At 41.2% G+C, this 16,457-nt stretch overlaps 1 long non-coding RNA gene across 1 annotated transcript in view; it reads right to left on the reverse strand.

Moving 5' to 3' along the window:
• The window catches only part of LOC128937630 (uncharacterized), a 78,033-nt gene extending 64,412 nt beyond the window's left edge, over window positions 1-13,621 (reverse strand). The window contains exon 1 of the long non-coding RNA XR_008483055.1: window positions 13,554-13,621. This is a non-coding gene — a long non-coding RNA (uncharacterized LOC128937630). The remainder of the gene's footprint in view (window positions 1-13,553) is intronic.
• Between the last annotated feature and the right edge of the window lie 2,836 nt (window positions 13,622-16,457).

Here is a 16,457-nt window from a genome sequence, read left to right on the forward strand (position 1 = left end):
AGATTACTTAATGATAGCTTGCAGAAATCCCCAGAAGAGCATTAAATATTTCATACATTTAGTGCATCCCAAATATCAGGGGGTTATAGAAATTAACAACCCTCTGGTAGTGGACAAACATCTAGCAGGCAGTCAGCTGCACTGCAAGCCTATCATACACAGTTTTTAGATGCAAAATTATATTTTCTTATTAAATATTAAGGTGGCTGAAAGGGAAGTTATTATAAGATTTGCATAACAAACAGAATTGCTTTGGATTAAAAAAAATAAAATCTAAAAAGGATTTTTAAGGTAAAGGCAGAAAAACAGTTACTCATAAGAGTCCAGCTGAAAGGAGATTGTGTGCTGAATCCCTTCTTCCTCTAGCTAACAGTATTTTTCTGTTTCCTTGTGCTCCCAGCTTTCCTAATTTGGACATCCAAAACTTAACCAAGGACTAATCATGTAGATGCTTTCCATAGTAAATGGAGTAGGATAACTAATGGCTCAGAGTAACTAGAGAAGGCTATGATGAAGTAAGAAGAAAGGGGCACAACTGATCATTCTGCTGTTCCTTGTTCATGCCCTCCTATTCTGCCTGGGTCAGCACAGCCCACAAGGGTCTCCTGGTCCACACCTGGGAGCTCAAGGCACAAGAGCCCAGCTCCCAGCAGGGAGACTGGCCACCTTTATTTTCATAGTTGCAATGAACTTTGTGCACAGTCTTTCTCTCAACATAAGCCCACATCTGTGATCCGTGCTAGGCCAGCTGTCACAACAAAGCTAATTCTGCCACATCCACATCCCTGACTGATCTGGAGTTGGCCTTTACAAAAAGCAAAAAAAGAGCTAGATGCAAACTGGTGGACCCAAATACCCTCTAAGTCACTGGTTGGTCAACCTTAACAATACTAACAAAAATGGAGTAAAATTACATCAGTATTTTAAGAGGGCTTGAACATGTAATTCACACCCAAGGGTGTGAATACTGTGGCATACTGAGTGAATTCAGCATCATTCAGTTTGAAATTCAAGCAACAGAGGGTCTTCCATAGGAACCATCAGGGATGTTGGGAAGATCCATGGCACTTGGTAACTTTACCTTCACACATAAAGTGAGTGTCTGAGGTATAGAATGGTTGGGGGAATGAACAGTTATTTTAATGCTGGGGTATACAGTGAATTGAATTGTGTGATTAGTGGATGAAGAGCTGCTCCTCTATTACATGGTCCATTTGGCTCAGAGTCTCCCTGTGCTATCACTGTTAGGTGAGCATAAACAAGTCTTCTACTCTTGATCATCCCAGGACACACTCTGGGTATGCTTTCTGTTGCATACAACTAAAAAAGAAATTTTTCTCACTCGCACTCAGATCTGGCATCAGGTTAGGCTCCAAATACTCAAGCTAGACTTTGGGTTCAGATCTCAGCATCAGCACTGTATCCAGCTGGGTTACAATGCACTTCCTCAAGTCAGCATGTCTGATAGCACACAGTACACACACAGAACAACTTAATAGAAACAGAAGACCTCAGTGGAAAATTATAACTTTTGCAGGAACATATGGCCCACAACCACTCAGTGTCTAGAAAAGTGTTTATTCCAACATTTCATAGGGGGAAAGCAAAATAAAAAGATACATACACTGCTTCTGAATACCTTGTCACTAGTAGACTTACACAAAGCACTGATCAAACAAAATAAAATGTAGAAAGTTCCAGCATTTAGCATGGAAGCTTATGGAAGGGAAAATTATTAAATCAACTCCAGCAATGACTTTTTTTTTCCCCACAAAGATAGTGTCTACAGTTCTATTGTACTTTCCACTCACAGTGACTCAAAAATCACTCCCATAAACCACAAGTGGTGAAAGTTCCTGTACTCACTACAGGAAGCACAGATGCTTCTGGGGTAGATTATAACAGATGCTTGGAACTGTGACTCTGTGGCATATCCAAAATTAGTGGATGTTGCCAGAGTTAATAGCACTCTACACTTACAAAATGCCACATAAAGACAACCAGATCTCTTGCTCCCATTATCTCTGAATTCACCAGCCACTTGCTGTGGATGGTAGCACAGTCAACATGCACCTAGCAGGGACTGCCTTGCACTGAGCCATCAGCATTGCTTCCCGCAGAATCCATGTTTTCACGTAAGTTCATGTATTAGATGCGGGCATAACATCCCTCTCCTGTCCCAAAATCATCTTGGACATTAACACAGATAAGCCAGGGTTCCTACTGCACAGTAGAAGGCTACCCTGGCTGGACGGGATCCTTCAGCCACTTCAGAGACGAGAGAGTAGAAGCATAAAAGAACGTTGTGTAATTTACACGTCACCCTGCACTATATCAGTAACAGAGCTGGAAATAGAAACCTCCCCTCTCAGACACTGCACCAAGAGGCGTGACAGGTGCTCCAGAGAGCCCTGTTCCAAAGCATGTGTCAACTAGAGCGTGGGCATAGCACTGCAGGGAGGAAAGGACTGGTGCTGAGACAGGCTCAGTGAAGCTTGCTGTTGAACACTTTCCCCTACACCTATCCTGCACTCAGTCCCCAGCTTGCAGAAGGTGAATTATCACCTGTACCTATGCACATATATGATGACAAGAGGAGGTAACATGACTCACTGCTAATAGAGCCTTAATAATGAAAAGCAGTGATTCCAATGCTCCTAATTGAAGCAAAAATGGTCTTCATTTCAGTAGTAGCCTTTTCAACTACAAAATAAATTTCATTCTCAGACCTGGCCTTACTTTATTAAGCCATTAGAAACAGAATTGATTAATTAAATCTGAATTAAAACAAGGACAGACCATGGCTTGGCAAGATGCCATGTAAAGCAGACTTTTCACAGGATTAAGCTCTGTCTGAGGAGCTAACTGTCAACTAAAGGCTAGTTCAGGATGAAGGAGTCACCCAAGATCTGTGACATCCAGCAGCTCAAGTAGTGAGGATTTCTTGCCACTCAATGCCACAAGGCAAGCAGAGGCTTTGGGGTGTCCTTGTACTCAGGACTGACAAATTACTTCTGTTGCCAGGTGACTGAATTTTTATTATGGCTGATTTGCCAGAAAAGCAGCATGATATTTTTGAAGGTCATGAGTTTATATACAATTATTATGTTTGATTTTTTTAAATTCAACAGTAGATTTCACTTCAGTAAGCTTCACCAAATTGACTTATATGACTGTATAACCTGGATGGGATCCAATTGCTGAGCACTGAGTTAGTATCCACTAACAGTGATTTTGCTTTAGCTAATGTATCAGGGAATGTACTCCTTCATCCTGAACACATGGGTCTTAAAGCCTGCAATCAGCCTGAAATGCCTGTAGATTTTTCCAATCTTCATCAGAAAGGTGGGAGACCTCGTGGTCATTGTGCTGCTACTGTACTGCAAAATACTAATAGAGGCATAAAACTTCTGATAGGCATGAAATCATTTATCATAAAACTTTAGTTTTCCTGTAAAAGAAATGAAACTATCTATGAAATGTCTATCATATATCTTAGCCAAAGGCTTGAAAATTTCCATTATAGAAGAAGGAGGTATCATTAATTAGTCCCAGGATTTCACAGGGCTGAACTACAAGCCTTTATGAATACCAGACTTTGCAAATTAATTATATTATTTTTAAAAGCAAAAAACAAACAATGAACAACGCAACACAGTACTTCACCTAAAGAGGCAGCAAGACAATATTTGAGAAAAAGGAGGAGAAATGTCACATTCAATAAAAAGAAAACTTACACAGTTCCAGTGTCAACAAGAAATTAAAATGTTCATTTAAATACATCAAGAGTGGGGAATTTTCTGTGTTGGAAGGGAGAGCTAGAGATGCCCACATTGTCTTTTCTTACTGGACTGTGAACTGGTGGTATCTGTGGCACTCTCCAGAGCTACTCCATCAACTCTTTTTGAGGAATCTATACAAGCCCTAGAGAATCAGGGAACACTGAACCACTCATGACTGGAACTTTCCCTTGTGCTGACCTCTGGAAATTTCAAACATCTTCTCTTCACAGTAGGGAATTTCTGCAGTGGTGGACAGAACCACAGGCAAAACAATGTGGTGTGCAAGAGGTGTTTTGTCATCTCCTGTCACCTGTGATATGGCAGTAATGGGCTACACTATCCACTGAGCCTCAAATGCTGCTCAAAAGCAACTACAATGCCATTGCAGTATTTCCACAGTCTCTCTCACTCTCTATTAATTCCAGACCAATGTACTGAAATTGAAAAATCAAAAGGGAGAAATTATTTAACATCCTATCCTGACAACTCAGCCCCAAATCCTTGTGGATCAATCTAGTCGATTCAAGGCAATGAGAGATTGTTTCCATCAAGTCCAGTAAGTTTGGATCAGATATTAATTCCCTTGCACTGGTAAAGGCTAAATAACAGCTAACAGTTACAGCTTGATGAAGCATGAGTCACAAAATACCACAGCTCACCCAGTGTCTGAGCTCTAGTAAGGCAGTATCAGCAGCAGAACATTTGTTCAGATCAACACAATGAGCGCATGCCTAACGTGATGGGTTTCACTGGGCACAAATAACGCGCATCTGAGCGTGTTCACAGCTTGTTTGTTCTAGCAAAAAACAATGCCAGACAGCAGGACAGAACAAAAGTGAAGTCTGAGATGGCAAAGGGTTGTCGTTGTTGTTGCTCTCTCTTTAATGAGGCCTCACAACATAGCAGGTGATTCTCCAGATGCCATCTCCCAATCTTACAAATGCACACATTAGGAATCTGTAAAATCCCTTCCTGAGGGAGAAGCTGAAGGAGCCGAGGTGAGATGTTGAGGTGCTTCTACTCCTGCCAGAAAACTGATTGCAAAACAAGAAATCTGGATTCTTTTTAATCAAAATTCCACCCAAAGAGAAACAGACATACAAAATATGTACATTGAGAAAATAGGCTTATTGGCAGGAGTGCCATGAGTTAAATCCAGCTGTAGCGAGAAGGAACACCTCTGCCTCAATCATTTCCTGCACTGAACAGTGTGATTTTATGCGGAATGTCTGACTGCTAAGTCTATACCACTTTCCACCCTTCAGAGCTAAGTAACAGTATTCCCTTCTGTCTCTCCATGGCTGCTAACCCAATGATCTCCACCTAGTCCTACTTGCTCGATAAACCCTTTCTCTTGAAGTTCTTACTGTTTGGTTTTAGCACCAATATAGATACCAACTAGTTTTTGTATAAAAGATCACAACAATCATGTAAAGATACATCATATCTCTCAGCTAATTAGAAATAAAACATGAGTAACATGGTTTAATTCTAATAATCACTCATTCAACACCATAAACACAAAGACTGATGGCCAGTCATTTACCCTATTCATATTCATTTATTATACAATGGGGTGCAGTGACCCAGAAATTGTAATAGGAAATGGTCTCTGAGGGTTTTGTTTCCTTTTTTTAAGTAGAAATAATTTTTAAGAAAACAAGCACAGCCTTGTGATTAAAACATAGGTATTTTTAGAATAGCGTTCTATAGACCATGTAGCAAACTAAAGCAATAAATGATACATATTTTAAGAACCCTTTCATTAAAAGCTTACTGTTAATAAGTATATCCAGGCTTGAAGATCTATTCTGTCATGAGTATGTCATACAGCCAGCAAAACAGCAATCCCTCTGTGAAGCCATTTTGAAGTTCCTTTTCTTTTCAGTACTTTCAGGATTTTTTTTTTTTATGGATAACATAGCTCACAACTGAATAACCAGTGTATTACATATGAAAGTCCTCACAAAACAATGTGAACTGCTAGAAAAGAGAGATTAGAATGTCTGTGAGTTTTTTTCTGCTAGGTTCTTCTGCTACCTCATACCTGTCTGAGGCAGGAAAGGCCTCACTACAAGTGCACAAACTCCCCAGTAATGCCAGATCACAGACCAAAGCCAAATTACAAAGGAAAGGAAAAGGTGGAGCCCCCCAAGCCTCGTGTCATTCCTCATGCAAGAGTCCATGTCAGCAGCACTATGCTGCATTGCCTTTTCATCCTTCTGCCAGTCTTTCCTATCCCAGTCTTCCCACTTAGTCCAAAAGCTGTCTCTGGTGTATTTGCACAAGCCTATTCTTGTGAGGACTTTGATCTTAGCTGGTGCCAGTGCTCTTTGAATCCAGGCAGTAAAAAAGAAAAAAGGAACAATAATACATTGTTTGTGTACACATATGTGCACTGCCATATGTGTAACTAAGCATCACTTTTTGGAGAATCACAACACAATTTGTACAGGTCTTTGAAACACCTAGATGTCAGAATAGCAAGTAAAGTATTTTCTTGCTTTTCACAAGATATTAAATTCAAATCCAGTGTCTTCAGTGTCTGAGGAAATGTGATTTCCAGGTTTGGAGTCTCAGATTCTATGATTTTTTTGTACATTTGTATAGTTGGCTGTAAAGACTCAAAAATCACAGATGTGCTAAGAGATGGTGCCCAATAATACAGCAAGGTAGGACACAAACCACGTGTTCTTCATGACTGTGTGTCTATCCCAGACTTATAACAGTACTGTTGCTTGGCACATCCTACCTTCTAGAAAGCAAACTTTCTGCCACATGGATTTGCATTCATTGAACATTCATGTATCATTTTACATGAAGGAAGCACACATCTGCTGGACACATAAGTTCTCAAAAAAGAAGCAGTTATTTGGTTACTTACCCTACTAAAAGATTCAGAGACACACAATAGAGAAAGAGAGAAGAAACTGAAGCAAAGATGGAGTGAGAAAATGAATACTTACACAACCTTTGCACTTGTCAATCTTTTATAGGAATTTATATAAATTCTTAACACATATTGTAGTAAGGTTTCCTCTCATATCGTAATCTCTTTGAAGAAAAGTGTATATAGATAATATAAGATTAAAAAATTAAAGCATGTAAAATATTTAGTGGGCTTTTCTAAAAATTAATCAGCCTAAAAGCTTTCAGTCTAGTTGTACTGACAGCACAAACAGACTTTTCAAGACAAGAAACAAAACCAAATATCTAGTCACCTATTAAAATGTGTAATAAGAGTACTATTTCTCACTCTTCAAATGTCACACTGCATCAAGAGAAACTGCAGTATCTAATGATTTTTTCTGCAAGCTCTAACTCTGGGGCATATATAGCTTCTACCTTGCCACCCAACATGTTTGTGTATGTGATATATTCTTTTCCAATTTTGCAGACTTGTGCCCAACAGGTTTGTGAGAAGATATTTTCTTGAAACACATTATACTGGAACAGGGCAGTGAACAGAAATGCCTTGCAATTTTTTTTGCAACAAAAGACATGACTGGTAATTCAAAATTGATACATCACTGAATACCATGTGCCATATCTTTCACACTACACGACAGAGGGAATTCCACACAAAGAGCTTCTCTAAGGCTTTTGGAGACAGAGATTGTATCCTCCCAACTGTGTGGAGCACTGAATTCACTTCCTGGAAGGAGCCTCAGGATGAGCATTCAGTGCCTCTGCTGGCATTGCCAAAGAAAAGCTTAGAAACAGCCAGCACAGTGAGGAGACTCTCCGCAGTCCAGCCTCTAGTCAAGTATTCTATCCTTGCAGTGACAACTTCAGATGGGCAAGACAAGGTGGGAATCATCTGAAAACAGCCCACAGTCTTACAGTATCTGCTGCAAGGACTCACAGCCTTTTTAGGTAGCTTCAACTCCCACTCAGTGGAGACTTTTTGCTAGGGGCAGTATGAAGTCAGACCCCAGGTGCATTACCCAGCATCCAGGACCTGGGTCATCCTCCAAGGCACAACACAGACACCAACAGGTCACCTGATCTTCCTGGGGTCTCCTCCCCTGCCAAGCACTGGTCTGCCTCCTGTCATGACCATACAAAACTCAATTCAGAGTTAAGCAAAAAACTGTCAACCACACTTTAATATCCAGCAAGTGTCTGTGGAGCTCAGTGCTGTATGACTGGCAACTCTCTCAGTACAGCTTATATTTTGTGACTGGCTTGTCCCTAAAACATAAAGGGCTTTCCATAAGGATTAGAGTTACTTCACAGGCAAATAAATTTCAGACAAGTTTTCCGAAAAGTAACAATTAATAAAAACAACACTTCATTCCATACAATTCTACAAAATTGACCAAGAAGGAAGTTACAAGTACCACCACTGCAAAGACATGTCTTACTTGAACAGTTTTTCCCAGTATTTAAAGAGCTCAGCCAGAGCACATCACAACAGAATAAACAGAGCAGGAAACAGACCTAGTTCAATCTTGCACTCTTTCTTGCTTAAGTAACACCAATGACAGAAGGATAAATATCTAGTAATTTACCTAGACTGTTTTTTTAATTATATCCTTATCTACCATAAATACTGTACAAATTTCAGATGGATTGATATGAATATTTTTAAAATAACACCTGCTATAACTCCAGATTATGTCAAACAAGATTCTGTGCTGATGCACGGCTCATTGCTTTTCCTCCAAACAGTGGTCTTGATCAAAGTCAGTGCTAACACTACCTCACATGTAGCTGGGCAAAAGTCTAAGTGCACAGTTCCTAAATCTGGCCCTTCTCTCTTATGGCCTCACATGCCTAACTCACCTTGCCTAACTTGGAAAAACCATGCCTGTGATTATAAAAAGGTATTTGACTCCAAGGACCATTAGACTTGGCCTTCCTGGCACCACTGGTATGTCTCTTGTAATGGCAACACTGCAGACACTGTAAAGTGGTAGCAAATTCACAAAACTCATCATAATAACTCATCAACCACTACTTCTGACTCTTAAATTATAGGATCGATACAGACACAGAAAAAAAGGAAAATGAACTCATATTCTGATATCAGTCTCCTTTTCCAAACAGTCACCTTCATTCTAATTATGTTCATTCTGCTCTAAGAAAAAGATAACTTCTGTTACTTTTGTGAATGAGGGTTGCAGTGTTTATTCAAAACCAGAATAGCCTTCTGGTCTTGGGGCAGATTTCATTCATATTGTGATTATGTGCAAATAATTGATTCTTTGAAAGACCATTATAGCTATAAATCAATTCTGTAGACAAACTACATTTTCCTGCATGCTGCCATTTCCTGTCTACCCATTTTGATGGAGGCATTGAAAACTCCCAGCTGTTACAGCACCAAACACTCTTCTCTTACTTCTCAGTGTAAGAGGAAGTACAGTTATTTCAGAAGTTTTCCTAGCAAAGAATAATTTTAGCAACAGTTTGCTTTCTAAGATAAGGTCACTCACTTCAAAGGTTTTATTGTTCATGAAGAGGGAAAACATCAATAAACTGTTACAAGATTGGCTATGGATATAAAAGATAATTTTTTTTAGAAATTGCTTTACCTCTCCACATCTCATTTCCTTCAACTGGAAACTGGTAGCAGAGTTGCCTGCTATGCTCACATTTGTAGATAAAAAACAGATTTAGTGCTACACTGTAATTCTGTGGCTAGAGAGACTTCACACAGGATATGGAAGCAACTTGCTCAAAAATCAATCTAGATCATCTCCTCTTACTCTGAATAGGTAAGAAATCCAAATACCCAGGCTTACAGTGTATGCATTAGATAGATGTCAAGATATAAAGAAAGTGAGAAAGAATAAAATACCAACTGACACATGGGCATTTACACACCCAAATTCCAATACAAAGTGTCTGATCTGAGAAGTACATCACAAACCAGTTTTTCTACCTCATTATTCTCATCTAATAGTATTTGTTTTCCTAAACACATTCCAAAGAACTGCATCCATGATGCAAGAATCCAAAATTACTTAATCATGCTTCATTATATCTTAGTGAAGCCACGAAAAAGGATATACAGAAGTGCTATTTCTCCCAGTATTTAAATAGTATTTCTGTCTGTGATAGCACATAGTGCCTGTTTTAGCAACCCTAATGAGAGTGAGGCATGACTGTATCTAGTTGGCAGAGTTATCACAAAGTGTCTGACCACCACTGCCCAAGCAGTTGAGCATGGATCAATTTTCATGCAAAAAGAATTCACAAGTGCTGGGAACCCAAGCACGTATGGCATCAGAATGACACCTTCTTTGAAAGACACCTACAGTAGCACACTTGCCTTTACTGTCATGCTTGGGTAAGCATTCTCTTGGCTGAGTGTGAAGACCTGACAGCATCACTTCCCAAAGCCTGTCCTACAACTGATGCAAATACTGAGCCCAAAACCTGCTCATACTGTAACAAGCAGAAGGGTCACAAAACAGTCTGCAAAGGAGGCTGAAATCATACTAAAGCCTAAGGTCAGGTTCATAAAGCCTTATTTAGGTATACAGACTAAGCATCTGTCACCCATGTAAAAGGAAAAAGTGAAGGAAAGCATCTTGGTATCCAACATTGTTGAAAACCCAGGCTTTTATATTCCTACTTCAGAGACCCTAAGCAGCAAGTAAAAGCCCTAGCATAGTCTTTTACACAATAAGAGTAAAGACTAAAACAACCTACCCATGACTGAGAACTTCAAAGGTCTGAAGTAAAAACAATTTTCAAAGAACACTGAACTTTATCCATGCTGCCAGCGCATTTCCCAATGCTGAATAAATCCAAATCAAATATCTCACACACACACCAAAAAAAAAAAACAAAACAAAAAGGCAAGCTTCTCAGCTGAAAACTTGTCTGTTCTTAAAGGCACAGCAGTTTCATTAATCCTATAGGTAGTCTCTGCTCTAATATAAATTACACTAATCAATGAAAGTGCTGACCCTGTCTTAACTTGCACCTGCACCACAAACAACACACACTGTACAACCTAATTCCTTAATGCTCATTCACATATATAGCACCACAGCAGATAATGGGATTATGGAAGAGATTGAAGACTTCAGAATCAGACCAACAGAACCCCTGTGGCTACTTGCAAAGGACTCAGCAGAGAGAGAAAACACCACAATTGTTCATCCATCTTAGGAGATATATATTATAGTTTTTACTTAAAGCAAACAGAACCAGCAAAGGCACTATTGTGGTCTCCCCATCTGCACTGTGTTGTCATAAGACCAAAGGGGCGTTTACCAAAGTCAAGATACAAAAAACTGAAAAATAACACCAAAGAAACGTGGAGGAACAGAGATGAACCAGTGTAGCTCTCTACTGCAGAACACCATTGTGACAAAGCAGTCTGTAGTAGGTTCATCAATTAATTAATTAGCACGTTGTATACAGTAACACAACAGTACGTGTAAATTCTGTGAACATCTGCTGCCATGCCTCAATAGTGACCCATGTGTGCACACACACTGCACCCACATACACAGCACACTCTTCAAAACACAATGTGTAATTTTCACAAAGGTTTAACATTCCTGGTTTTCCCCCAGATTCAACCTGTGCAAAAGCAGTAAACTTGTAATTCAACATTTGCAGAATGCTTTAAAGTTTCTCCGAGTTCTCCTTTCCCCCTACTCCAAATATTTTCCCTCCCCTACAAACAGAAAACACAAGAAGAGACCTGTTTATCACATGACCTTCCTTTGGAGGAACCCTTACATTTGCACCCTTTGAATTGCTTATGTATCAAAGAAAAAGGAAGCTGCTAATAATACTCACATGGAGCACACAATTCTTAGCTTCCTGACTTTTAGATTAGCCTCCTGGGCATGTGACATTTACTAGGCACTGTTTCTTTCTTCTTCTAAACACCTTAGGTGTGAGCTTGTGTGTATATGTGTTTCTCTGTCTGTTTACAAAATATCTGATGTATTCCAAAAAAAGGCACACCTGCTGTGTTTTAACTCTATCACTACTTATATCACTACCTTATATATATCATTATGAATCTATATTGGCTTTACAGAACAGGATTATCGTTAAAAATAACTATTTGTATTTAAAGATAATAAGTATGCCTACAGAAGAAAAGGGGAGTGCAAAAGAAAAAGAAATGGGATTCATTAGAGACATTCAAATGTGATATATACATGTTTTTGGTATGCCTACCCATGCAGCAGAACCAATGTGGTCCAGCCTTTAGAAGCCAAGAGGTACCAATCAGTCACTAACCTTGTGCAAGTTAAACCAGCCCTTGCCTTGTCTGATGTCTTAGAGAGAGAAGCATTTGGGACAGATGTATTTTTATGACAAGGTATCAAGACATACAAGAGAAAATCATCTTCAAGTGGCATAATCAATAAAATGAAATACTAATATACCAAATATTTACCCAAAGCAGCAGCAGCAATAGCAATACCATGCAGAATATAAAAGCAACAACTACAACTAAGGAAACACTGATCTTTGGGCAGAAGAGTGAAGAAAAGATTCTACTTAGAACAAATCCCACTATCAACCATCTGGATTCCACTCAGGTGCCCTTGATTTGGGAGCTCCTTTATTGAACCCATACACAAAGGAGCGACAACCACGGCACTGACACGAGTGTAGGCCACTTACTGGTTAAAAATCAAACAAGGGTAACAGCAGGAGCCCAGGCAGTTTTGCTGAAATGGGATCCGCACAGCAGGGCAGGCATGGCTTTTCTTCATTACCCTAATAGCCTAATAAATAAATAAGGAATTGTTGTGTCCATGGCAATCATGCTGGTGATTTTTTTTCTCCTTCCCTTCCAATACACCTCAGGAGTGAGGTAGCCATACCCCAGCTGCAGAATCTGATCTGTAAATAAAAAACTGAGAGCTAAATGAAGCCCTTTCTCTGATAGGATTTGACAAAAAACTACTGCATATTCTCAGACATTTAAACCACCTACCATTCATGAGGCACTGGTGACACCTGAAGCTGTTGCCAATTATTTTTCACTCCTGAATTCCTTATGAACTGCTTGCAAAAGGTATTTACACCTCTGCAGAGAAGCACACAAAATACAAATCTTCAGAAACAACAGAGTGAGACCAACCAGTAGCCTCTTTTCCACTCAAAGACACAACAGTTTCATACCCTGCCATTCCTAGCTTCTGTTTTTATCCAAACTACAGCAAGTGCTGGCTTCCTAAAGTACAGTATTCTCAGCATGTCGCACGCAGGGCAGCATCCATGCGCCGCTGACTTGGTAATTGCATTATCTGCAGCCGCTGATGAATGAACAACCATAATGCATACATCCTGGCTTTAGCCCTCTCGGGACGAGTAGACACACACTGCCCGCACCAGATTCACTCAGTTTGCTGAGTCCGAAGATATACAAAAAAATGCCCGTGCGCATTCCCTCTCATTTTAAAAGCAATGTTGTAATCTGCTCCCCCTTCCCCCTAACAGAAATACAGCACTTCTATTTACAAGCACGAGAAGCTCGATCCCAAACCTACTTCTCTGCATCTGCAATCTATTCTACCTGCAAATAATAAGGCTTGAATAAAGGCTCGAAAAAAATTGTGGTGTACCATCGACACCATCTCTGGATACTAGGAAAAACAGGCGCTAATATCCCACAGCATGACGGCCCTTTAAAGAACGACTAGTCCTTATGGGTATAAATAATCTCAAGAATAAAATGGAGCCAAGGCGATTTCCATTGCAGACGGAGGGCAATGACCAGTCGCCACAGCTACGAAAGCCCCGGCCGACCCGCCAAGTTGCCCGCGCAGAGGAGCTTACCTCGGAGCGGCACGGCAGCCTCCGAGCCCGCCCGCACGGGACGCCGCAGCCGCGCCGAGCCGAGCGGCAGCTCCCCGGCAGGCGGCGGCCGCGCTGGGCACCGCCCCCCGCCCGGCGGCAGCGGCGCGGGAACCACCCGCTCGGCGCCGGCACGGAGCGAGCCCCTGCCGGGAACAGCAGCAAAGAGGGCCTGCGCTTCCCGGCCGGGAAAGCCAGCCCAGGCCGGAGCGGAGGAAGGCGGGAGCAGCCCGGGAACGGGGGCGCCGAGGGCCCTGCCCGACCTGTTGCGCGTGTCGGGCGCCGCTGGCCCCTGGGGGTGGAACTGGCCGAGGAGTGAGCGCGGGGGAAGCCGTGCCCCGGTGCGGGTGGGCACACGGCTGAGCAAGGGGCGCTCACTGCAGCCATCGGTGTCTCGATTGCGTGTAACACAAGTCACTGAAGAATGGGCAGGAAGAGACGAAGGAAGGGGGAAGAGGTCTCTGGTAAATCACTAAATGCTCCATCTGGGGAAAAAAGATCAAGTAGAGGAGAGGGAAAATCCCTGTCTCATTCACACTGCTTTCCACTGGATTAATATTACTATTAGTATTACTATTTTGGTTTCATGAATGCTTAGTGCACAACTCCCAGATCAGCTTGGGTACTTCACAAAAGTGGAGGAAAGGCAGTCCAGACTCAAGAGCATACAGACAAAACACGTGAAGGTACCGATCCACAGATGGCCTGACTGTGCTGCCTCTGTGTAAGGAAGAAACACCGTGGACACGCAGGGAATTTCATCCTTCTCAGGCTAACATGGCACATCATGTGGACCTTTTTAATATTCAGATGTTATCATTGTGTTTCTCTTTCTTTTTCACCTTCAAAGTTCCTGTTGATTTTAATATACTGACAGCCATAAGAATGTGGTCTGTCTTTTCTTGAATACTATGCATGAATCAAAACATCACCAAATAATTCAAACCAATTGCCAAAATAAATTAATTAGATCTCAATCTGTAAATTTGTTTGAGAAAAAAATCAAACGCGTTTTGTTTTCAATGGCCAGAGGACACAAAGGAAGTTAAACCCCAAACTTTGTTCCCTCTAAAAGCACACTAACCTCTCAAGGGCAGCTGGAGTAATCTCCTTCATTTCAGAGAGATGAATAAATACAAAAGGCAGGCTAGCTGCCTTCCAGATGGGGACAGGAAGTTTGCAGTGATGATCCTGAGCAGTCCTCTGTTTCTTGAAATCCCCAGGAGAGAGGAACGTCACCATCATCTCAGAGCAGAATGGACAGCCGGGAAATCTCAAATCTGAAACCCAGATAGTGATCCAGCTAGTGAAAATAGATGTCTGTTTCTCTTTCATCCGATGGAGAGAAGGGTGATAGAATTTGTGGCATCCTGCCAAGCCATTGAACCCATTTAGGCACAAAACCTCATGTTAGCCAGGCTTAATAGCATCAAGAAGGAAAAAAAAAAAAAAAAAAAAGACATTTTATTCATTGGTATTCCCACCCCAAAAACATCCCATCATAAGAATAGCCATCTGTGAGAATAATTGAAAACAAGGCCTGGGATTGACCTAATAGCTGAAATGCTCTTTTTTAATTTAGAAGTTTACTGAAATGCCAAATGTATGCAAGTCTATACATACATCTCCATGCAACAGAGGCAGAAGCCAGGAGCAATGTAGGTAGACAGACAGTTAAACACTGTAACCTTGTTCTCTCCTGATCTGTTGAGGGTCTGCAAGCATTGTTTGCCTGTCTCTGCTCCTGAAACAATGCTTCTAAAAGCCAGTTCAAGTACCTTTTATTAGCCTGGGGACTCACTGGTTCATCTCTGAACCCAGGAATGTCACGCCACCAATCTAGAAGAGCTATTCTGTTCCAGGTTTTTATGTGGGGAAGGCAGAAAGCTGCTTAGCAGCATAGGTTCATTCTTCAGAGAAATCTACCAGCAGCACAAAGTAAACCTGGTTTTGCCTCTCTAATGCATTAGTGCTTCTCAATACAAGAAGTTCTGGACTGTATTTTTTATCTGCGCTGTTGAAATACCACTCCCACTATCCTTATACAGTTGCTTATGGACACTATGAAACAGTAAAAATGTGTTGACAAGATTACAAGGAATGCAGAAATGTAGGTCTTTTCTGCTGGCAACAGAGGAGTCAGGTCTGTCAAAACCTCAGCACTAGCATGGTCACCACACTAGTCCCACCCAGATCAGCAGGCAATTGCAAGTCAAACCATGGAGAAACGATTTTAAGTGAAAGCACATTTACATAGATCCAGTTTTCAAAAGCTTTTGAACATTTCTGAAAATTCACCTAAATAAGAGCACATACTTTTCAAAATACGCTCAAAACCCAAGTCTGCCACATGTAGCTGAGGCAGATAAAAACCCTTTAAACCTTACTTGGGCTATCTGTGAGAAACAAGCATTTCCTCTGAAACAGGAGAGGGCTTTGTACCTCACTGCTGTCAGCAGGTGACTTGACAGCTGCCCATCTGCATTTTGTAAATACCAAACATTTGTCTCCTGAAATGCCCCATCTTCCTGCTCCTCTCAAAAGCAGGAAGTCTGCCTTCCTGCTTGTGTCCAGGCTGTATTAAAAAAAGCATGTAATGGACTGTTATCTTACTAGCAGCCAAACTGATAACAGCAGTCAGTCTAAGATGACACGTGAACACAAGAGCCTAAAGTGTGTAGTAGGGCCAATGGCTTCACGAGGAAGTGAACTCAGCCCTTCTTGCAAAGAGCTATGTTACCAGAGGGAGCAAGTCTTTCATCAAAGTTCATGCTTTGAATCCAATGCAGAGACATCTCAGGTTGAATGAATATCCCCCACTGCTACTGCACCCTAGGCAAACTGCCCCAGAGCAAGGACTGAATCCCATTTTTTTCTTGAACATTG

Source organism: Melozone crissalis, unplaced genomic scaffold, assembly GCF_028551555.1.
Source record: "Melozone crissalis strain CALT ecotype California unplaced genomic scaffold, PUWL_Pcris_2 ptg000019l_1, whole genome shotgun sequence".
Classification (NCBI taxonomy): domain Eukaryota; kingdom Metazoa; phylum Chordata; class Aves; order Passeriformes; family Passerellidae; genus Melozone; species Melozone crissalis.